The following is a 24,854-nucleotide window of genomic DNA, read 5'->3' on the forward strand; positions in this document are numbered from 1 at the left end:
TTAATCAGAGTAACAATGGAGCTGGACACACCATGTTAGAGTAGGTCCCATCTGACAAGAAGCTACCTTGACGTGTGGTAGATGGACCCGACATATTTTTGATCAATAATATGCGCTAAGAGCTTCTTCTCTGCTTAATAGTAAGTATTGGAGTCATGTATTTGACCCTGTTCACACATTCACCGGTTCACTCAGTCTTAGTGCATTCAGTAGTGTGCTGCTACGGTTTTTGTTTTTCTAAATTGTTGCCTGGTAGCTTCCACCTGCGATTGTCTCTGGAGGTGCTATTCCGCTTTTCTGTATGTGTATAATCAGTGCCTCTAGGTATATTTTCTGCTATGTGTATGGCTACCGGATCATGATCTTATATAACGATGTCTTTTATTTCTGACAAATCTAATCTTCGCATAAGTTGTGGTGAGGCCAAGACATAGTTAAGTCTCGACCTTGACTGTTGGGCATAGGAGTAGTGTGTGTATTCTCTTTCAATCGGATTATAGAACCTACAAACATCTGTAAGATTTGTACATCCCAAAAAGGGCTCCAGAGTGTATCCTCCCGAATGTCTAGTGTGTATATCCCATCTGTGATAACGGCGGTCTTCCTTAACATCCCGCACTACATTGAAATCTCCTGCCACCAGTATCTGCCTCGTTCCCTCCTGCAGGATTGCTGATTCCAGCCCTCTGAAGAAGGCAGCATGAGCTTAATTAGGCCCATATATATTAAATATAGTCAACTGCCCTGCGTCCGTTTCTAGTTTTACCTTTAAAAATCGTCCGTTGTTTTCCCGGTCTATTAAGATAATCTTAAGGCGCAATCGTCTATGAATAAACATCAGCACACCTGCTTTTCTGCCCTCCGAGAGAGAGCCAAGTACTTGACCCACCCACAGGCGCTTTATGCGCCCAAAATCAGCCTCCTCCAGGTTTGTCTCTTGCAGCAGAGCAATATCCGCATTTAGTCTCCTGAAGTGTCGGAGATTCATTATTATTTTTTGTGGGGCTCTCAGGCCTTTCACATTCCACATCACTATTTTCATGGTTTAATATTAATGCATGCTATATCAAGATATTCACCTGAAGGACACTTACATTTTCAAAATACGGGTTTCCCTCTAATAATAATGCATGCATGGAGCATGCCAAAACATGAAACTACCTCTCCCCACCCCCCTACTTCAAAAACCTGCCTCCCCTGTTTAGGTTCTGGCAACCAGCATTTCACCTGCTTGGACTTCACTTTTTTCGAACTTATCTGGCTAGAATTGCTAATATCTATAAAACCAGAATAACTCATTTTCTCTATAACTTTCTATCTGTCACTCTTGTGAAAGATGTTTTCTAATCCTTTGCCCAATTTCCCCACTGAACCCTCCCTTAAGGCTATTCATTTGGCACGCAAAGAAGAAGCACATGGCCTTAACACATCGTATTCCTCCCAACAACTCCCAGTACATAATGAGTCCGGTACCGATCATCTGCACTCTGTGTATCCCCCTGTGGATGGATATCTGTAGCCAAAGGTTAAAGTCTGGTATCCCCTTATCTTCATTCCCATTCTGGACTTGAGGCTTAGGTTAGTTCCTGTCTTGGCGAGTTGGGGGAGGAACCGTGGGATCGTTTGCGGGTTATCCCTTTATGATGGCCGCCTCAGTGAAGCCTGGTTTCTGGATGACGTTCCCTCGTTGCTGTCCCTGCCGACAGAATTTCCCTCCAGTGCTATCATTGCATCTTTAGGCGATAGATATGTATCTATGGTGCCGTCTTGCCTGTAGACTCGTAAGACCGCTGGATAGATCAGCACAAATTTTATTTTTTCCTGTACCAGTTGTGTGCATATGGTGGAGAAAGCTCTTCTCTTTCTAGCTACTTCAGATGAGTAGTCTCCAAAAAGTAAGATCTTATGTCCCCTCACTTTAAGCGGTTGGGTTGCGCGTCTGTATCTGGTCGAGAGGGAAACTTTCTCTGTGTAGTTAGGGTATTTTACAATTGTGGTGCCCGGCCTCAGCGTGGTACCATCTTTGTGTGCTTCTCTTATGGGGCCAATTCGGTGGGCCCTCTCCACCATTAATGAGCTTTGGATTCCCAAAGCTTGGGGTAGCTCTACTGCGCATATTTGAATAAGCTGGCTTGGGGGTATCGTCTTCAGTAAGCCCACTATGCCAGCGGTCCCCAACTGCCGGGCCCTGGAAGATTGTTTGCCGGGCCTCGGTGATCAGGGCCGTCTTTAACACGGTACTAATGAAGAGCTTCCATTATGGAAGTGCTTCATTAGTACAGGAGGACCAGGAGGCGGTGAAGGATCTGTACTCACCGCTTCCTGGTCCTCGGCTCGGCTATTGGCTTTGCAGGGCTGCGCGCAGCATGAGGTTGCTCTGTGACCTCACACTGTGCGCCGTGATACACAGCTGACAGCAGAATGAAGAGGATCGTGATGGTGACCAGGAGCAGGAGAGGTAAGTGTTTTATTTTATTTTATTTGCACTGGGGGCTGACATAAGGGCTGATGGCTGACATGGGGGGCTTATGGCTGACATAAGGGCTTATGGCTGACATAAGGGCTTATGGCTGACATAGGGGCTTATGGCTGACATAAGGGGCTTATGGCTGACATAAGGGGCTTATGGCTGACATGGGGGGCTGATGGCTGACATGGGGGGCTGACATGGGGGGGCTGATGGCTGACAGGGGGGGCTGATGGCTGACATATGGCTTATGGCTGACATATGGCTGATGGCTGACATGAGGGGCTGATGGCTGACATGAGGGGCTTATGGCTGACATGGGGGGCAGATAGCTGACATGGGGGGCACATGGCTGACATGGGGGGCTTATGGCTGACATGGGGGGCTTATGGCTGACATGGGGTCTGATCTGAGGTCTGATTAACATTGGGGGTCTGATTGCTGGTCTGACCTGAGGTATAATGAAAAATATATTTTTCTTATTGTTCTACTCTAAAACCTAGGTGCATCTTAAAAAGGGCGAAAAATACAGTACAGTGCAGCAGAGACCAGTGCAGCAGAGACCAGTGCAGCAGAGACTCTAGTCAGTTTATAAAGTCGTTATATAGTGTTATATATTTTAATATGCACCTTGTGTTTTGTTTTACGCGTGAATCAGTCAGCGCCGACTAGCACCACCTAAGCCCCCCACCCCCTAAGTTCCTCCCCCATAACCCCGCCCCCTTCCCACCCACCCAGTCCCTGGGAAAATTGTCTTGCATGAAACTGTTCCTTGGTGCAAAAAAGGTTGGGGACCACTGCACTATACTAAGATTGCTTCTTCTTGAGCGGTTTTCTAAATCTTCTACTTTTTCTCTTAGGGCTTGATTTGTCCTGAGAGTTTCCCTGACCTGAGTTTGCGCCCTCTCCAGCTCATCTTCTATTAGGCCCACTCTCTGTTCCAGATCTTGGATTTGCAGTGTATGCTGTGCCACCTCGTTTTGTATTTGTTTCATAGAGGAGGCTGCTGTGGCCTCTAGTGTGGCCATGATGTCTGGCGCCAGCAAATTAGCCACGCTATCGCCAATTCCCTGCAGGGTAATTTAAGCCCCTGTATTTGTGGGAGCATGTCTGTCTTTGAAGTCCTGGACTCACCAATTTCCAGCTGGGGGGGAGGTTGGGAGGAGGAGCGCGGGAGTCTCTCTCTCCTGTCCGCCATCTTGCCTTTCTGCTGCATGTCAGGTTCTCGCTGTGGGAGAGGAGACTCTGCTGGCGAGTGCCACTGCGCACAATAAACTTCTCCATTAGGTGCCGCGCGATTGCAGGTGGTGTTATTGGAGTTTTTTCTCCCCCTTCTGCGGCTTATTCCCCGCGATATATGCCTGAGGACACGGAGCTCCGTCTCAGCACGTCTTCACATGTGCGTGTCGGAACTGGAAGTCTACATTTTGGTTTTAAACAACAAAAAGCATTTTTGAAACAAAAAAAAGATGTTTTTATGTCTCCATGTTCTGAAAGCTATATCTTTTAAATTGTTGGACCGATTGTCTTACGTAGGGTCTCATTTTTTTGTGGGATGAGATGTCGGCTTGATTGGTATTATTTTTAATGACTTTTTGATCGCTTGGTATTACATTTTTTGTGATGAAAGGTAACAAAAAATTGCTTTTTTTAGCACAATTATTATTTTTTTACAGTGTTGACTGGATGGGGTGGATCATGTGATATTTTTATAGAGCAGGTTGTTACGGATGCGGCAATACATAATATGTGTTTTTTTTGTTGTTTTTTTTATACAATTTTATATGTCTCTTTTTATGGGGAAGGGGATTTTTTTTAAATTGAAACAAAAAAAAAAAATTATTGTTAAAAACACTTTTATTTCACTTTTCTTCTTATTATTTTTTATTCCACTATGGGACTTCAACATTACAGGGTCTAATCCCTGTTTCAATGCAGCACAATACATTTATATTGTGCTGTATTGAACTGTCAGTGTCTTAGGCTACATGCACATGACCGTATGTGTTTTGCGGTCCGCAAAAAAAAAAACTGATGAATTTCATGCCATCTATTTTTTTTGCGGATCCATTGTAACAATGCCTAAAACGGACAATAATAGACATGTTCTATTTTTTTGGCGGGGCTACGAAACGGACATACAGATGCGGATAGCACACGGAGAGCTGTCTGCATTTTCTGCGGACCCATTAAAATGAATGGGTCTGCATCCTATCTGCAAAAAAAACTAAATGGACACGGATACAAAATACGTTCATGTGCAGGAGGCCTTACATTGTAAGACACTGACAGTTGCCTAGGAGACCCAGCCCTGTAGCTGGATTTCCTGGGCTTCTGTGGCTGGCAATCCTGATGCCTGTGCAAGGCATCAGGGCTGTCATAGCAACCATCGGGTCCCTGTCAACGCAGCACCGGGACCCGATGGGGATGTACAAGCTGTCGCAAACCCCCTGTATGTCACTGTTAGCATGACCGCGGCATACAGCGGGTTAGGGGTCATGCACACAAACGTATTTTCTTTCCATGTCCGTATGCGGAACCATTTATTTCAATGGGTCTGCAAAAAAACGGAAGTTATTCCGTGTGCATTCCGTTTCCATATGTCCATATTTCCATTCCGCAAAAAAAATAGAACATGTCCTATTATTGTCCGCATTACAGACAAGGATAGTACTGTTCTATTAGGGGGCCAGCTGTTCCATTCCATAAAATACGGAACGCACACGGACGTCTTCTGTATTTTTTGTGGATCAGTTTTTTTGTGGACCGCATAATACATACTGTCGTGTGCATGAGCTCTTAATCCGCTGGCATCAGTATTTTCACCGATGCTGGCGGATACAGCAGGTTACTGACAGCCGGACACCTGCTGCTGATCGCGACAGCGCATGTCTGGCAGCCGATTAACCTTAGGATGAGAATGCTTGTCCTAAGGCATTAAGTACCGGCCAGTTAGGATGAGCATTCTCAAAGTTGGCAAGAGGTTAAAGATATTTGCTAATGTAGCACACATATTTGTCTAAATGTTCTTGAGGTTCAATTCTGGAGATGTGACATAAAGTAAGGATCATTTAAGCAGATATTTTCCTTTTCGTCATCTTTTTCCCAGTCTGAAATGGCTGATAACATGTAGCAATCAATTGTATTCATCTGAGGAATTGAAGCACAAAATATATAGTTACATTGCAAAATGTTACAAGATACAATGAATAGTTTTATTTACCAGAAATCAGAGACTTCCTTTGACTATAAAAGAATATAACTGAATAGTGTATATAATCACATTATTTTTTTTCACTTGATAGCTTGTTTGTGGATTTATAGTTCTGCTTTTTAATTAATTTACTCATTGTAAAATTGGCAGGTCCACTGTCATGTTGCTTCCCTCTCCGTGTCTTGTCACCTAGTGATACCTGTCATTCACACCTGATTTATTTTTGGCCAGAACAGTCAGTAAAGCAGATATTTGTTAAATAAACAGCATTTTCAAGTAGCATTGGGTAGCTGACTGTCAGACTACAGACACAAGCCGAATTATTTAATGTGCATCTGTCCATATAAAATGGCATACTGTAAATATTTGGAGGGACTTTATTGCTGTTTTTTCATCTTTTTTAAGCTAAAGATGGAAATGGATCCTGTTTCTAGAAAAAAAAATGAGCACCATAGCAACTGGCAAAATGACTGCTAGAAAACAAAAAAGCCACATACAGTTGAGATATTAAATTAACATTTGACCATTACAATTAGGGATGAGCGAACCCGAACTGTATAGTTCGGGTTCGTACCGAATTTTGGGGTGTTCGTGACACGGACCCGAACCCGAACATTTACGTAAAAGTCCAGGTTCGGTGTTCGGAGCTTTCTTGGCGCTTTTTGAAAGGCTGCAAAGCAGCCAATCAACAATTGTCATACTACTTGCCCCAAGACGCCATCACAGCCATGCCTACTATTGGCATGGCTGTGATTGGCCAGTGCAGCATGTGACCCAGCCTCTATTTAAGCTGGAGTCACGTAGCGCCGCACGTCACTCTGCTCTGATCAGTGTAGGGAGAGGATGCAGCTGCTGCTGTTAGGGCGAGATTAGGCAGTGATTTAGTCTTCAAAAACAATTACTGAAGTGATCGATGTACAGCTGTGTATCATTCAACCTCTGCTATTTAATTGCTCACTGTTTTAAGGCTGCCCAGAGCGTTTTTCTGTCACTTTTTTCTGGGGTGATCGGAGGCCATTTTGTGTCTTGTGATGCGCCAGCACAAGCTGCCACCAAGTCCATTTAACCATCAATAGTGTGTTATTTTTTTTTGCTATATCCTGCATCAGGAGGCTTGGCTGTGCTTGCTATTTTATTGATTGAGGGGTTAAATACAATTGCCAAAATAGCAGTACCCTAAATCTGGTGTTTCAGCTGTGGCTAGCCAATTGTAATACTGTCTGCTATCTGGCAAAGGATATATTTTTTTCTGGGTTGAAATACAATTCCCAAATTAGCAATTCCCTAAATCAGTGGTTTCTGCTGTAGCAGGCCAAGTTTAAATCTATCCATAAAAGGGTATATTACATTGAAGGTGCTGATAGGGTCATTCTCAATAACTTCACACGCTACCGTGCATCTCCAAGTGTAATTCTGTCCGTAAAGGGATACCTGTCATCCATCCAGGGCCTAAATACTAGGCCTACAATTTATATTCAGCTAAATCTGTGGTTACTGCTGTGGCTAGTAAAGTTATTTAGTGTTCGTCAAAGCATAGTTTTTGTTCTGGGTTGAATTTCAATTCCCAAATTAGCAATTCCATAAATCAGTGGTTTCTGCTGTAGCAGGCCAAGTTTTAATCTATCCATAAAAGGGTATATTACATTGAAGGTGCTGATAGGGTCATCCTCAATAACTTCACACGCTACCGTGCATTTCCAAGTCTAATTCTGTCCGTAAAAGGGATACCTGTCATCCAGGGCCTAAATACTAGGCCTACAATTTATATTAAGCTAAATCTGTGGTTACTGCTGTGCCTGTATTAGTGTAATACGGTACCTAAATAGATAGCAAGATAGTGTTAGGTGCCTGCAAAAAAAGGCCTGAATTTGAATTCAATATATTGGGCCAAATAATTTTTGTCTTATTGTGGTGAACGGTAACAATGAGGAAAATATCTAGTAAGGGACGCGGACATGGTCGTGGTGGTGTTAGTGGACCCTCTGGTGCTGGGAGAGGACGTGGCCGTTCTGCCACAGCCACACGTCCTAGTGAACCAACTACCTCAGGTCCCAGTAGCCTCCAGAATTTACAGCGATATTTGGTGGGGCCCAATGCCGTTCTAAGGATGGTAAGGCCTGAGCAGGTATAGGCATTAGTCAATTGGGTGGCCGACAGTGGATCCAGCACGTTCACATTATCTCCCACCCAGTCTTCTGCAGAAAGCGCACAGATGGCGCCTGAAAACAAAACCCATCAGTCTGTCACATCACCCCCATGCATATCAGGGAAACTGTCTGAGCCTCAACTTATGCAGCAGTCTCTTATGCGGTTTGAAGACTCTGCTGGCAGGGTTTCCCAAGGGCATCCACCTAGCCCTTCCCCCGTGGTGGAAGACATAGAATGCACTGACGCACAACCACTTATGTTTCCTGATGATGAGGACATGGGAATACCACCTCAGCACGTCTCTGATGATGATGAAACACAGGTGCCAACTGCTGCGTCTTTCTGCAGTGTGCAGACTGAACAGAAGGTCAGGGAGGAAGACTGGGTGGAAGACGATGCAGGGGACGATGAGGTCATAGACCCCACATGGAATGAAGGTCGTGCCACTTACTTTCAGAGTTCAGAGGAAGAGGAAGTGGTGAGACCGAGCCAACAGCGTAGCAAAAGAGGGAGCAGGGGGCAAAAGCAGAACACCCGCCACCAAGAGAGTTCGCCTGCTACTGGCCACCGCCACCTGGGACCGAGCACCCCAAAGGCAGCTTCAAGGAGTTCCTTGGCATGGCAGTTCTTCAAACAATGTGCTGACGACAAGACCCGAGTGGTTTGCACGCTGTGCCATTAGAGCCTGAAGCGAGGCATTAACGTTCTGAACCTTAGCACAACCTGCATGACCAGGCATCTGCATGCAAAGCATGAACTGCAGTGGAGTAAACACCTTAAAAACAAGGAACTCACTCAGGCTCCCCCTGCTACCTCTTCTGCTGCTGCCGCCTCGGCCTCTTCCTCCGCATCGGGAGGAACATTGGCACCTGCCGCCCAGCAAACAGAGGATGTACCACCAACACCACCACCTCCGTCACCAAGCATCTCCACCATGTCACACGGCAGCGTTCAGCTCTCCATCTCACAAACATTTGAGAGAAAGCGTAAATTCCCACCTATCCACATTCGGTCCCTGGCCCTGAATGCCAGCATTTCTAAACTACTGGCCTATGAAATGCTGTCATTCAGGCTGGTGGACACAGACAGCTTCAAACAGCTCATGTCGCTTGCTGTCCCACAGTATGTTGTTCCCAGCCGCCACTACTTCTCCAAGAGAGCCGTGCCTTCCCTGCACAACCAAGTATCCGATAAAATCAAGTGTGCACTGCGCAACGCCATCTGTGGCAAGGTCCACCTAACCACAGATACGTGGACCAGTAAGCACGGCCAGGGACGCTATATCTCCCTAACTGCACACTGGGTAAATGTAGTGGTGGCTGGGCCCCAGGCGGAGAGCTCTTTGGCGCACGTCCTTCCGCCGCCAAGAATCGCAGGGCAACATTCTTTGCCTCCTGTAGCCTCCTCCTCCTACTCGGCTTCCTCCTCCTCTTCTTCCACCTGCTCATCCAGTCAGCCACACACCTTCACCACCAACTTCAGCACAGCCCGGGGTAAACGTCAGCAGGCCATTCTGAAACTCATATGTTTGGGGGCCAGGCCCCACACCGCGCAGGAGTTGTGGCGGGGTATTGAACAACAGACTGACGAGTGGTTGCTGCCGGTGAGCCTCAAGCCGGCCTGGTGGTGTGCGATAATGGGCAAAATCTCGTCGCAGCTCTCGGACTAGCCGGTTTGATGCACATCCCTTGCCTGGCGCATGTGCTGAATTTGGTGGTGCAGAAGTTCATTCACAACTACCCCGACATGTCAGAGCTGCTGCATAAAGTGCGGTCTGTCTGTGCGTGCTTCCGGCGTTAACATCCTGCCGCTGCTCGCCTGTCTGCGCTACAGCGTAACTTCAGCCTTCCCGCTCACCACCTCATATGCGACGTGCCCACCAGGTGGAACTCCACCTTGCACATGCTGGACAGACTGTGCGAGCAGCAGCAGGCCATAGTGGAGTTTCAGCTGCAGCACGCATGGGTCAGTCGCACTGCGGAACAGCACCACTTTACCACCAATGACTGGGCCTCCGTGCGAGACCTGTGTGCCCTGTTGCGCTGTTTCGAGTACTCCACCAACATGGCCAGTGGCGATGACGCCGTTATCAGCGTTACAATACCACTTCTATGTCTCCTTGAGAAAACACTTAGGGCGATGATGGAAGAGGAGGTGGCCCAGCAGGAGGAGGAGGAGGAAGAGGGGTCGCGGACATGGTCGTGGTGGTGTTAGTGGACCCTCTGGTGCTGGGAGAGGACGTGGCCGTTCTGCCACAGCCACACGTCCTAGTGAACCAACTACCTCAGGTCCCAGTAGCCTCCAGAATTTACAGCGATATTTGGTGGGGCCCAATGCCGTTCTAAGGATGGTAAGGCCTGAGCAGGTATAGGCATTAGTCAATTGGGTGGCCGACAGTGGATCCAGCACGTTCACATTATCTCCCACCCAGTCTTCTGCAGAAAGCGCACAGATGGCGCCTGAAAACCAAGCCCATCAGTCTGTCACATCACCCCCATGCATATCAGGGAAACTGTCTGAGCCTCAACTTATGCAGCAGTCTCTTATGCGGTTTGAAGACTCTGCTGGCAGGGTTTCCCAAGGGCATCCACCTAGCCCTTCCCCCGTGGTGGAAGACATAGAATGCACTGACGCACAACCACTTATGTTTCCTGATGATGAGGACATGGGAATACCACCTCAGCACGTCTCTGATGATGATGAAACACAGGTGCCAACTGCTGCGTCTTTCTGCAGTGTGCAGACTGAACAGAAGGTCAGGGAGGAAGACTGGGTGGAAGACGATGCAGGGGACGATGAGGTCATAGACCCCACATGGAATGAAGGTCGTGCCACTTACTTTCAGAGTTCAGAGGAAGAGGAAGTGGTGAGACCGAGCCAACAGCGTAGCAAAAGAGGGAGCAGGGGGCAAAAGCAGAACACCCGCCACCAAGAGAGTTCGCCTGCTACTGGCCACCGCCACCTGGGACCGAGCACCCCAAAGGCAGCTTCAAGGAGTTCCTTGGCATGGCAGTTCTTCAAACAATGTGCTGACGACAAGACCCGAGTGGTTTGCACGCTGTGCCATTAGAGCCTGAAGCGAGGCATTAACGTTCTGAACCTTAGCACAACCTGCATGACCAGGCATCTGCATGCAAAGCATGAACTGCAGTGGAGTAAACACCTTAAAAACAAGGAACTCACTCAGGCTCCCCCTGCTACCTCTTCTGCTGCTGCCGCCTCGGCCTCTTCCTCCGCATCGGGAGGAACATTGGCACCTGCCGCCCAGCAAACAGAGGATGTACCACCAACACCACCACCTCCGTCACCAAGCATCTCCACCATGTCACACGGCAGCGTTCAGCTCTCCATCTCACAAACATTTGAGAGAAAGCGTAAATTCCCACCTATCCACATTCGGTCCCTGGCCCTGAATGCCAGCATTTCTAAACTACTGGCCTATGAAATGCTGTCATTCAGGCTGGTGGACACAGACAGCTTCAAACAGCTCATGTCGCTTGCTGTCCCACAGTATGTTGTTCCCAGCCGCCACTACTTCTCCAAGAGAGCCGTGCCTTCCCTGCACAACCAAGTATCCGATAAAATCAAGTGTGCACTGCGCAACGCCATCTGTGGCAAGGTCCACCTAACCACAGATACGTGGACCAGTAAGCACGGCCAGGGACGCTATATCTCCCTAACTGCACACTGGGTAAATGTAGTGGTGGCTGGGCCCCAGGCGGAGAGCTCTTTGGCGCACGTCCTTCCGCCGCCAAGAATCGCAGGGCAACATTCTTTGCCTCCTGTAGCCTCCTCCTCCTACTCGGCTTCCTCCTCCTCTTCTTCCACCTGCTCATCCAGTCAGCCACACACCTTCACCACCAACTTCAGCACAGCCCGGGGTAAACGTCAGCAGGCCATTCTGAAACTCATATGTTTGGGGGCCAGGCCCCACACCGCGCAGGAGTTGTGGCGGGGTATTGAACAACAGACTGACGAGTGGTTGCTGCCGGTGAGCCTCAAGCCGGCCTGGTGGTGTGCGATAATGGGCAAAATCTCGTCGCAGCTCTCGGACTAGCCGGTTTGATGCACATCCCTTGCCTGGCGCATGTGCTGAATTTGGTGGTGCAGAAGTTCATTCACAACTACCCCGACATGTCAGAGCTGCTGCATAAAGTGCGGTCTGTCTGTGCGTGCTTCCGGCGTTAACATCCTGCCGCTGCTCGCCTGTCTGCGCTACAGCGTAACTTCAGCCTTCCCGCTCACCACCTCATATGCGACGTGCCCACCAGGTGGAACTCCACCTTGCACATGCTGGACAGACTGTGCGAGCAGCAGCAGGCCATAGTGGAGTTTCAGCTGCAGCACGCATGGGTCAGTCGCACTGCGGAACAGCACCACTTTACCACCAATGACTGGGCCTCCGTGCGAGACCTGTGTGCCCTGTTGCGCTGTTTCGAGTACTCCACCAACATGGCCAGTGGCGATGACGCCGTTATCAGCGTTACAATACCACTTCTATGTCTCCTTGAGAAAACACTTAGGGCGATGATGGAAGAGGAGGTGGCCCAGCAGGAGGAGGAGGAGGAAGAGGGGTCATTTTTAGCACACAGCAGAGGCCAGGTACAAATGTGGCCAGACAGGGCCAACTACTGGAGGACGAGGAGGACGAGGATGAGGAGGAGGTGGAGGAGGAGGATGAAGCATGTTCACAGCGGGGTGGCACCCAACGCAGCCCGAGCCCATCACTGGTGCGTGGCTGGGGGGAAACGCAGGACGATGACGATACGCCTCCCACAGAGGAGAGCTTGTCCTTACCTCTGGGCAGCCTGGTACACATGAGCGACTACATGCTGCAGTGCCTGCGCAACGACAGCAGAGTTGCCCACATTTTAATGTGTGCGGACCACTGGGTTGCCACCCTGCTGGATCCCCGGTACAAAGACAATGTGCCCACCTTACTTTTAGCACTGGAGCGTGATAGGAATATGCGCGAGTACAAGCGCACGTTTGTAGACGCGCTACTGAGAGCATTCCCAAATGTCACAGGGGAACAAGTGGAAGCCCAAGGCAAAGGCAGAGGAGGAGCAAGATGTCGCCAACGCAGCTGTGTCACGGCCAGCTCCTCTGAGGGCAGGGTTAGCATGGCAGAGATGTGGAAAAGTTTTGTCACCACGCCGCAGCTAACTGCACCACCACCTGATACGGAACGTGTTAGCAGGAGGCAGCATTTCACTAACATGGTGGAACAGTACGTGTGCACACCGCTCCACGTACTGACTGATGGTTCGGCCCCATTCAAATTCTGGGTCTCCAAATTGTCCACGTCGCCAGTGCTAGCCTTTTATGCCTTGGAGGTGCTGGCCTGCCCGGCGCCCAGCGTTTTGTCTGAACGTGTATTCAGCACGACAGTGGGCGTCATTACAGACAAACGCAGCCGCCTGTCTACAGCCAATGTGGACAAGCTGACGTTCATAAAAATGAACCAGGCATGGATCCCACAGGACCTGTCCATTCCTTGTGCAGATTAGACATTAATAACTACTTCCCCTTAACCATATATTCTTGTACTCCAGGGCACTTCCTCATTTAATCCTCTTTTTTTAATTTTACCATTATATTGCGGGGCAACCCAAAGTTGAATGAACCTCTCCTCTGTCTGGGTGCCGGGGCCTAAAAATATATGACAATGGCCTGTTCCAGTGGTGGGTGACATGAAGCCTGATTCTCTGCTATGACATGAAGCCTGATTCTCTGCTATGGGACCTCTCTCCTCTGTCTGGGTGACGGGGCCTAAAAATATCTGACAATGGCCTGTTCCAGTGGTGGGTGACATGAAGCCTGATTCTCTGCTATGACATGAAGCCTGAATCTCTGCTATGGGACCTCTCTCCTCTGTCTGGGTGCCGGGGCCTAAAAATATCTGACAGTGGCCTGTTTCAGTGGTGGGTGATATAAACCCTGATTCTCTGCTATGACATGAAGCCTGAATCTCTTCTATGGGGCCTCTCTCCTCTGTCTGGGTGCCCGGGCCTAAAAATATCTGACAATGGCCTGTTCCAGTGGTGGGTGACATGAAGCCTGATTCTCTGCTATGACATGAAGCCTGATTCTCTGCTATGGGACCTCTCTCCTCTGTCTGGGTGCCGGGGCCTAAAAATATCTGACAATGGCCTGTTCCAGTGGTGGGTGACATGAAGCCTGATTCTCTGCTATGACATGAAGCCTGAATCTCTGCTATGGGACCTCTCTCCTCTGTCTGGGTGCCGGGGCCTAAAAATATCTGACAATGGCCTGTTCCCGTGGTGGGTGACGTGAAGCCTGATTCTCTGCTATGACATGAAGCCTGATTCTCTGCTATGGGACCTCTCTCCTCTGTCTGGGTGACGGGGCCTAAAAATATCTGACAATGGCCTGTTCCAGTGGTGGGTGACATGAAGCCTGATTCTCTGCTATGACATGAAGCCTGAATCTCTGCTATGGGACCTCTCTCCTCTGTCTGGGTGCCGGGGCCTAAAAATATCTGATAGTGGCCTGTTTCAGTGGTGGGTGACGTGAAGCCTGATTCTCTGCTATGACATGAAGCCTGATTCTCTGCTATGGGACCTCTCTCCTCTGTCTGGGTGCCGGAGCCTAAAAATATCTGACAATGGCCTGTTCCAGTGGTGGGTGACGTGAAGCCTGATTCTCTGCTATGACATGAAGCCTGATTCTCTGCTATGGGACCTCTCTCCTCTGTCTGGGTGCCGGGGCCTAAAAATATCTGACAATGGCCTGTTCCAGTGGTGGGTGACGTGAAGCCTGATTCTCTGCTATGACATGAAGCCTGATTCTCTGCTATGGGACCTCTCTCCTCTGTCTGGGTGCCGGGGCCTAAATATCTCACAGAGGCCTGTTCCAGTGGTGGGTGACATGAAGCCTGATTCTCTGCTATGGGACCTCTCTCCAATTGATATTGGTTAATTATTATTTTTTTTTTTTATTCATTTCCCTATCACATTTTTTTGCAGGGGATTTACCTACATTTTGCTGCCCTTTGCAGCCCTCTAGCCCTTTCCTGGGCTATTTTACAGCCTTTTTAGTGCCGAAAAGTTTGGGTCCCCATTGACTTTATTGGGGTTCGGGTTCGGGGTGAAGTTCGGGTCGAATTCGGATCCCGAACCCGAACATTTTCGGGAAGTTCGGCCGAACTTCTCAAACCCGAACATCCAGGTGTTCGCTCAACTCTAATCAGGGACAGATTGATCTTCTTCAGAAAGTATGGTGAATGGACTGCTGAGGACTGGGGAAAGTCATATTCTCCAATGAAGCCTCTTTCCGATTGTTTGGGGCATCTGGAAAAAGGCTTGTCCGGAGAAGAAAAGGTGAGCGCTACCATCAGTCCTGTGTCATGCCAACAGTAAAGCATCCTGAGACCATTCATGTATGGGGTTGTTTCTCATCCAAGGGAGTGGGCTCACTCACAATTTTGCCCAAAAACACAGCCATGAATAAAGAATGGTACCAAAACACCCTCCAACAGCAACTTCTTCCAACAATCCAAAAACAGTTTGGTGAAGAACAATGCATTTTCCAGCATGATGGAGCACCGTGCCATAAGGCAAAAGTGATAACTAAGTGGCTCAGGGACCAAAACGTTGACATTTTGGGTCCATGGCCTGGAAACTCTCCAGATCTTAATCCCATTGAGAACTTGTGGTCAATCCTCAAGAGGCGGGTGGACAAACAAAAACCCACTAATTCTGACAAACTCCAAGAAGTGATTATGAAAGAATGGGTTGCTATCAGTCTGGAATTGGCCCAGAAGTTGATTGAGAGCATGCCCAGTCGAATTGCAGAGGTCCTGAAAAAGAATGGCCAATACTGCAAATACTAACTCTTTGCATAAATGTCATGTAATTGTCGATAAAAGCCTTTGAAACGTATGAAGAGTGTGTAATTATATTTTACTACATCACAGAAACAACTGAAACAAAGATCTAAAAGCAGTTTAGCAGCAAACTTTGTAAAAACTAATATTTGTGTCATTCTCAAAACTTTTGGCCAAGACTGTACACAGCGTCTAAGCAAAAAAGTACACTGATACATTTTTGAAGCACACACGTTACACTGCAGATGTGGCCCTGGTAATGTCACTGTCAAAAGCGGAAACCGTCTATTGACAAAGTACACTGTATGTCACAGATAAATTTTAGAAGCGCACACGTTACACTGCAGATGTGGCACTGGTAATGTCACTGTCAGCAGCAGACACCCTCTACGGAAAAAGTACACTGTATGTCACAGATACATTTTTGAAGCTCATACGTTACACTGCAGATGTGGAGCTGGTAATGTCACTGTCAGATGCGGACACCGTCTACGGAAAAAGTACACTGTGTGTCACAGATACATTTTTGAAGCGCACACGTTACACTGCAGATGTGGCGCTGGTAATGTCACTGTCCGCAGCAGACACCAACTATTAAAAAGTACACTGTATGTCACAGATACATTTTTGAAGCGCACACTCTACATGGCAGATGTGGCACTGGTAATGTCACTGACAGAAGCAGACACCGTCTACGGAAAAAGTACACTGTATGTCACAGATACATTTTAGAAGCGCACAGGTTACACTGGAGATGTGGCGCTGGTAATGTCACTGTCCACAGCAGACACCGTCTATTGTAAAAGTACACTGTATGTCACAGATACATTTTTGAAATGCACACGTTACACTGCAGATGTGGCACAGCTAATGTCCAAGTCTGCAGCGGACACCGTCTATTGTAAAAGGACACTGTATGTCACAGATATTTTTGGGATGGGTACACTTTACACAGGAGATGTGGTGCAGCTAATGTCACTGTCCGCAGCGTACACCATCTACGGAAAAAGTACATTGTATGTCACAGATACATTTTAGAAGCACACACTTTACACTGCAGATGTGGCGCTGATAAAGTCACTGTCCGCAGCAGACACCGTCTATTAAAAAGTACACTGTATGTCACAGATACATTTTTTTAAGCGCACGCGTTACACTGCAGATGTGGCACAGCTAATGTCACTGTCCGCAGCGAACACCATTTATTGATAAAATACAGCGGATGTCACAGATATTTTTTGAATGCGCACACTTTACACTGGACATGTGACGCAGCTAATGTCACTGTACGCAGCGGACACCATCTACGGAAAAAGTACACTGGATGTCAGATATTTTTTGGATGCGCACACTTTACACAGGAGCTGTGGCGCAGCTAATGTCACTGTCCGCAGCGGACACCGTCTATGGAAAAAGTACACTGTATGTCACAGATATTTTTTGGATTCTCACACTTTACACTGGAGATATAACATAGTAACATAGTATAAGGCCGAAAAAAGACATTTGTCCATCCAGTTCAGCTTGTTATCCTGCAAGTTGATCCAGAGGAAGGCAAAACAAAAAACTGTGAGGTAGAAGCCAATTTTCCCTACTTAAGGGGAAAAAAAATTCCTTCCCGACTCTATTCAGGTAATCAGCTAACTCCCTGGATCAACGACCCATCTCTAGTCGCTATAGCCTGTAATATTATTACACTCCAGAAATACATCCAGGCCCCTCTTGAGCTCTTTTAGTGAACTCACCATCACCACCTCCTCAGGCAGAGAGTTCCATAGTCTCACTGCTCTTACCATAAAGAATCCTCTTCTCTGTGTACAAACCTTCTTTCCTCCAGGCGCAGAGGATGTCCCCTTGTCACAGTCCTGGGAATAAATAGATGATGGGATAGATCTCTGTACTGACCCCTGATATATTTATGCATAGTAATTAGATCTCCCCCAGTCGTCTTTTTTCTAAAGTGAATAGCCCTAATTTTGATAATCTTTCAGGGTACTGTAGTTCTCTCATTCCAGTTATTACTTTAGTTGCCCTCCTTTGAACCCTCTCCAGCTCTGCTATATCTGCCTTGTTCACAGGAGCACAGAACTGTACACAGTACTCCATGTGTGGTCTGACCAGTGATTTGTAAAGTGGTAGGACTATGTACTCATCACAGGCATCTATGCCCCTTTTGATGCAACCCATTATCTTATTGGCCTTGGCAGCAGCTGCCTGACACTGGTTGGGCTCTAATTGTTTAAGCGTTTACTAGAACAGGTTCTGCAGACATCTATGTGGAATCAACTGGCGACTGTGTAAATGGAGTGCGCTTCTTCTTGACGCTAACATCTACCTGTAAGGCTGAGTTGATACTTGAGTTATTTGGTCAGTTTTGGCCCCGTGACTGCCCAAATAAGTGAAGTGTGCAGTGATTCTAAGAGCAACGCCTGTCGTGTGCTTGTCATACTGACTCACAGTATTGTTTCACTACCACAGTGCTTCAGGCCATTTTTCTTTTTTGTAATTTTGAAAATGAAAAAGGTTCCAATAACAAAATAGCTAAAACCAGACATTCAAAAAGTCAGTCTGTCTGGTTTTGGTGGTAAACAAGCCTGGCCTTTTCCCTCCAAAACATGCTAGCTATGAAAAATTACCAGCTTCTCATTATTAGCTAGAAAGTTCCAGATGTCACTCATTATTTATTAACCCTTTCAACAGAGCCTCACAAATTCAGTGTCCGGGGGACCCAGCATAGTGTTGGGGCCACCCAAAAAGCTGGCAACTGCAATTAGCCCCAGGTGTCCAGAATGGATGCCAGGATGTGGGGAAGAGGTTAATTGACTGCAGTTTGTCCCAGTATGCATAGAAGTAGAGTTGAGCGGACACCTGGATGTTCGGATTCGACAGGTCCTGCCGAATTTCACAAAAAAGTTTGAGTTCGGCACCCGAACTTGACCCCGAACCCGAACCCCATTGAAGACAATGGGGACCCAAACTTTTAAGCACTAAAATGGCTGTAGAAATGTCATGGAAAGGGCTAGAGGGCTGAAAATGGCATCAAAATGTGGTTAAGAGCATGCCAAGTGCTCTGGCAAGTGCTCTGAAAACAAATGTGGATAGGGAAATGACTTTAAATAACATTAAATATGTAAAAATAAAAAATAATAATCTTGATCTAGGAGGACGAGGTCCATATGGAGTAGGAGGTTTAGGAGGCGGTGGATGTGGCGGTGTTGGTGGAAGTTGCGGTGGATTTGGAGGAGGTAGCCTAAACTGCTTTTTGGTTTTAAATTTATTTAAATTTTTTTAAATTAGGGTACACCCCCAAAACATTGGGAACTATAACCTGTTATAGCCCCCTACAGTCGTGCTAAACACACGTTCAGACAATACACTGGCTGCAGGGCAGGCCAGCACCTCCAAGGCGTAAAGGGCAAGCTCAGGCCATGTGCCCAATTCGGAGACCCAGAAGTTGAAGGGGGCAGACCCATCAGTCAGTTCGTGTAGGCGTGTGCACACATACTGCTCCACCATGTCGCACGTCCCCGTGATGTCCACGATCGAATTGGATATCTTCTCTATCAACTTTCGATTTTCTTTTATGCGCCTACCATGGTGATCACGGGTGGCGGGGAATCAGGGTTCCAGGCCGGAGAGGGAGCTTGAGAAAGGGATACCACATCCAAGGGAGGTCAATGGATGAAATGAAATGTGATCGAGCAGAAATGTGGGACAAATTATTGAAGCAGAAGTATCCAAGTAAAGAAGGGGAAACGCACAGCAATTACCCACTCCCACACCTCAGGAAGGTAGTGGCGATAAATAACAATACAGGACTCTGTTATTGTAATGATTATTAAAAAATTACAGGGAATGTCACTGGGGTATTTTGGATTTGGAAACGCTAGACAGGAGATGCCCTGCTGCCGCTTTGTTGACTATAGATAACGTCTGCCTGATAGCACGTCCCTGTGACGTCCACGATCCATTTGGATATCTTCTCTATCAACTTTCGATGTTCTTTTATGAGCCTACCATGTTGATCACGGTTATCGGCGAATCAGGGTTCCACGCCAGAGAGGGAGAATGAGAAAGGGAGACCTCATCCAAGGGAGGGCAATGGCTGCAATGGGATGGAGCGGAAATGTGGCACAAGTTATTAAAGCAGAAGGATCGAATGAAAGGGCCCATTAAAGACGAATTTTAGAAATTTAAGTTCCTGTCACCTATGCAGAGCAGGGGTTTATTCACGGCAAAAAATTGTAAATTGTCAACCCAAGAATGTAACAGAAAAATTTGTGAAATTTATTATCCTGTCTACTAGGTAGAGCAGGGGTCTATCACAGCCAAAAATTGCTGAATGTCACCCGAAAATGTAACAGAAAAGTTAGTTACATTTATTAAGCTGTCAACTAGGTAGAGCAGGGGTATATGACAGCAAAAAATTGGTGAATTTCACCCAAAAATGTAACAGACAAATTAGTGAATTTTTTTTTACATGTCTACTAGGTATACCAGTGGTATATCACACCCAAAAATTTGTGAATTTCACCCAAAAATGTAACAGACAAATTAGTGATTTTTTTAACCTAAATTGAAGGAGTAGGGCACACCTTCATTCAGATACACATGGAAGAGTTTTTCTAGACAATAAATTTATTTATACCAGAAAAAAATATATATACATAAAATATTATTAAAGATATATTTGCATGCTATATAGACTTATAGTCACTTTAAAATTATTAAAATTGCAAACATCCATAAAAAGCAACACTAAAATATAAAATTATGTGAAAAATCCTAGGGAAGAAATGTCCTGAATAGAGTCTCAAATTTTTCTGTTACTTTCTATTACTCTGAATGTCCATGCTACATTAATTGTCCAGTGGACCTGATATCCACGCTATTTGGACGCAGTCTGTGGTAATCAGGATTTTAGGAAGTTCACAGGTTAGTTTCAATGTAGCCGAAGTGAGGATGTGTGGTTGAGTCACTCACATTTCTTTTGCTACAAGTTTAGCAATACATCCAATTACTTTGCCTGTGTATACATCCATACGGCATTGGTTTTACTTACAGTTCTATAGATTTATGCCGGCTGTACTGCGGTTGACGTGGCGTCCCACGTCTAGTACGCTTACAGGCTGCGATGTAGTTTCCAGGAGATAGATTCAGGGATCTGCAGCAATCAACTGTAGGAGTGCCATCTCAGTGGTTTTGTGTGGTTTAGTTCCTGCACAGGTGCTCAATCCAGCAAGCAGGTCAGATGTCACTGCGGCTGCTGATTTCAGGTTTTTTCTCTACCAAATTTTTTGGATACCGATCCCACTATTCCTGGTCGATTTGAAGCGCTTCAATGTATATTTAGTCTCATGGGGTTATCCTTCACCAGACGCGTTTCGGAGTTAACTGGACTCCTTCCTCAGTGGAACCACTGACTGCGTCCAAATAGCGTGGATATCAGGTCCACTGGACAATTAATGTAACACGGACATTCAGAGTAATAGAAAATAACAGAAAAATTTGAGACTCTATTCAGGACATTTCTTCCCTAGGATTTTTCACATAATTTTATATTTTAGTGTTGCTTTTTATGGATGTTTGCAATTTTAAAAATTTTAACGTGACTATAAGTCTATATAGCATGCAAATATATGTTTAATAATATTTTATGTACAGTACAGACCAAAAGTTTGGACACACCTTCTCATTCAAAGAGTTTTCTTTATTTTCATGACTATGACGGCATCAAAACTATGAATTAACACATGTGGAATTATATACATAACAAACAAGTGTGAAACAACTGAAAATATGTCATATTCTAGGTTCTTCAAAGTAGCCACCTTTTGCTTTGATTACTGCTTTGCACACTCTTGGCATTCTCTTGATGAGCTTCAAGAGGTAGTCCCTTGAAATGGTTTTCCAACAGTCTTGAAGGAGTTCCCAGAGATGCTTAGCACTTGTTGGCCCTTTTGCCTTCACTCTGCAGTCCAGCTCACCCCAAACCATCTCGATTGTGTTCAGGTCCGGTGACTGTGGAGGCCAGGTCATCTGGCGCAGCACCCCATCACTCTCCTTCATGGTCAAATAGACCTTACTTTCAAAGTTTTCCCAATTTTTCGGCTGACTGACTGACCTTCATTTTTTAAAGTAATGATGGCCACTCGTTTTTCTTTACTTAGCTGCTTTTTTCTTGCCATAATACAAATTCTAACAGTCTATTCAGTAGGACTATCAGCTGTGTATCCACCTGACTTCTCCTCAACGCAACTGATGGTCCTAACCCCATTTATAAGGCAAGAAATCCCACTTATTAAACCTGACAGGGCACACCTGTGAAGTGAAAACCATTTCAGGGGACTACCTCTTGAAGCTCATCAAGAGACTGCCAAGAGTGTGCAAAGCAGTAATCAAAGCAAAAGGTGGCTACTTTGAAGAATCTAGAATATGATATATTTTCAGTTGTTTCACACTTGTTTGTTATGTATATAATTCCACATGTGTTAATTCATAGTTTTGATGCCTTCAGTGTGAATCTGCAATTTTATACCAAGACACGGAGGCTTCGTATTGTAGATTTGGAAGGGGTCCGGGTGGCTGACGAGTTAGAAGGGTTTTCCCCTCCGCTTCACCCCCCTTCTAATGTGGGTCCGGAGGCTAATACTCCTGGGTCTGGTTCCCTGTTTGACCCGCAGGGCGAACCACTATTTGATCCAGACAGCCTCCACCATCCAAGGTCGGCTGAATGGTTGCCCATTCCACATGTGGCACAATATCTAGAGAATAGGGTGAGGAAACCCCTTTCCAAGGAAACCCGAAATAAATTAAAGGCTGAATGCCCCCGTCCCTTGATTCCGAATAAGGTGGCTGAGACGCCCAATGTGGATCCTAAAATGATCCAGTTCCTTTCTAAATCGGGTTTTAACCCCCGTAAGGGCCTAGACTCCGCTCTTCGAGCTTGTCAGGACAAGCTCTTGGACAGTCTAGGTCCCATGACAAAAATATTTGAATTGGCAGAAACTGCCAGAATTGAGGGTACGACCATAGACCCAGAAGAGCCCAGTGGCTGGGCGCAACGCGCCATTTATTTAATAGGAAACGTTAATTCCTCATTATCCATTGAACGAAGGAAAGCATTGCTCATGAAGATTGAGCCCAAACTCACTAACATGGCTCTAACGGAGACGGGTAAGGAGGCTCAGGGGCTCCTCTTTGGCGATAGTTTTATTAAAGACCTAGGAAAATTTGTGGGAGCTTTTACTGCGCTTGATAAAGCTCAGAGCTCCATGCGTAGGGTTTTCCACGGGCGTGTCTCTAATAGGGCCGGCAGTTTCAGGGGCCGACTGTCCGGCCGTGTCCACTTCCAGACGCGTGGAAACGCTCGAGGTCCCTATAATCAAAGACCATCATTCCAAGAGCAAAGACAACAATCTTCGTTCTTCCCATCCAGGGGTCAGCAGTTTCGCTCCAGAGGATTCAGAGGCAACCTTGGATCCAGACGTCCACTCGGTAAGTCCTCAAAACCTGTGTGTTTTTTCCAACCCTTGTATCGGGGGCAGACTCCAACATTTTTTACCCGCTTGGAACCGGATTTCCTCCGATCCGTGGGTGCTGGCCACAGTCCAGGGATTTTAAATTGATCTTGTGGTTTCTCATCTGTCATTCCCAGAGCCTCATCCTCTAATACTCTCAGAACCGGCCCGTTTTTGCATGGACCAAGAGCTCCGTTCCCTTTTGGACAAAGGAGCAATAGAGAGAGCGCCTCCTCACTCAATGAGTGTGGTCAGCAATATCTTCTTAGTAGAAAAGAAGGGAGGTCAATTCCGACCGGTGATAAATTTGCGGAATCTGAACAGATTTGTATGCTACTGCCATTTCAAAATGGAAGGTATTCATTTGCTCCGGGACCTCTTACTGCCTGGAGACTGGATGGTGAAGTTCGACCTGAAGGATGCCTATCTGACGGTCCCTGTGGTTCCTCAGTCCAGAACACTTCTCCAGTTTCGTTGGCACGACCTCTTATACCAGTTCACGTGCCTCCCGTTTGGCCTATCGTCAGCCCCCTGGTGTTTCACCAAATTGATGAGACCGGTGGTGGCTTGGCTTCGCGGTCAGGGTATCCGTCTTGTGATTTACCTGGACGATATCCTCTTCATGGCTCAATCCCCGTCGGAGCTTTTAACTCACCTTCAGGCCGCAATGTCTCTTATTACAGGTCTGGGATTCGTCATCAACACCGAGAAGACCAGACCCAGGAGTATTAGCCTCCGGACACACATTAGAAGGGGGGTGAAGCGGAGGGGAAAACCCTTCTAACTCGTCAGCCACCCGGACCCCTTCCAAATCTACAATACTCGCCTCCGTGTCTTTAATAAAATCATGACTTTACGTCATAAAATAGGAAAATCATGCAATTTTCATAGTCATGAAAATAAAGAAAACTCTTTGAATGAGAAGGTGTGTCCAAACTTTTGGTCTGTACTGTATATATATTTTTTTCTGGTATAAATAAATTTATTGTCTAGAAAAACTCTTCCATGTGTATCTGAATGAAGGTGTGCCCTACTCCTTCAATTTATCTATACAATTTTCTTGAAGATTGAGTGTAACCTTCTTTGTAGGTGCACCCACTCCATTTTTTGTCTAGGAGGGGAGCCTTCTCTAAATACATTTTTTATTTACCTGTCTACTAGGTATTGCAGTGGTATATCACACCCAAAAAGTTTAGAATTTCACCAGAAAATTTAACAGACAAATTTGTGAATTTTTTCTACTTGTCTATTAGGTATAGCAGTGGTATATCACACCCAAAAATTTTAGAATTTCACCCGAAAATGTAACAGACAAATTTGTGATTTTTTTTACCTGTCTACTAGGTACAGCAGTTGTATATCACACCCAAAAATTTTGAGAATTTCACCCGAAAATGTAACAGACAAATTAGTGAAATGACATAAAATAAAATACGTACAAATAAAAAAAGAAAAACGTTATTTATGAGGTGGAGGTCCATATGGAGTAGAAGTTTAAGGAGGCGGTGGACGTAGCAGTGCAGGTGGAAGCAGCGGTGGAGGAGGACGAGGTAGCCAACACTGGTTTTTGGTTTTAATTATTATTATTTTTTTTATTAGGGTACACACCAAATGAGTGTGAAATATCAAAAATACAAGAATGATCAATTGCGCTGC

This window comes from Bufo bufo, chromosome 4 (assembly GCF_905171765.1).
Source record: "Bufo bufo chromosome 4, aBufBuf1.1, whole genome shotgun sequence".
Classification (NCBI taxonomy): domain Eukaryota; kingdom Metazoa; phylum Chordata; class Amphibia; order Anura; family Bufonidae; genus Bufo; species Bufo bufo.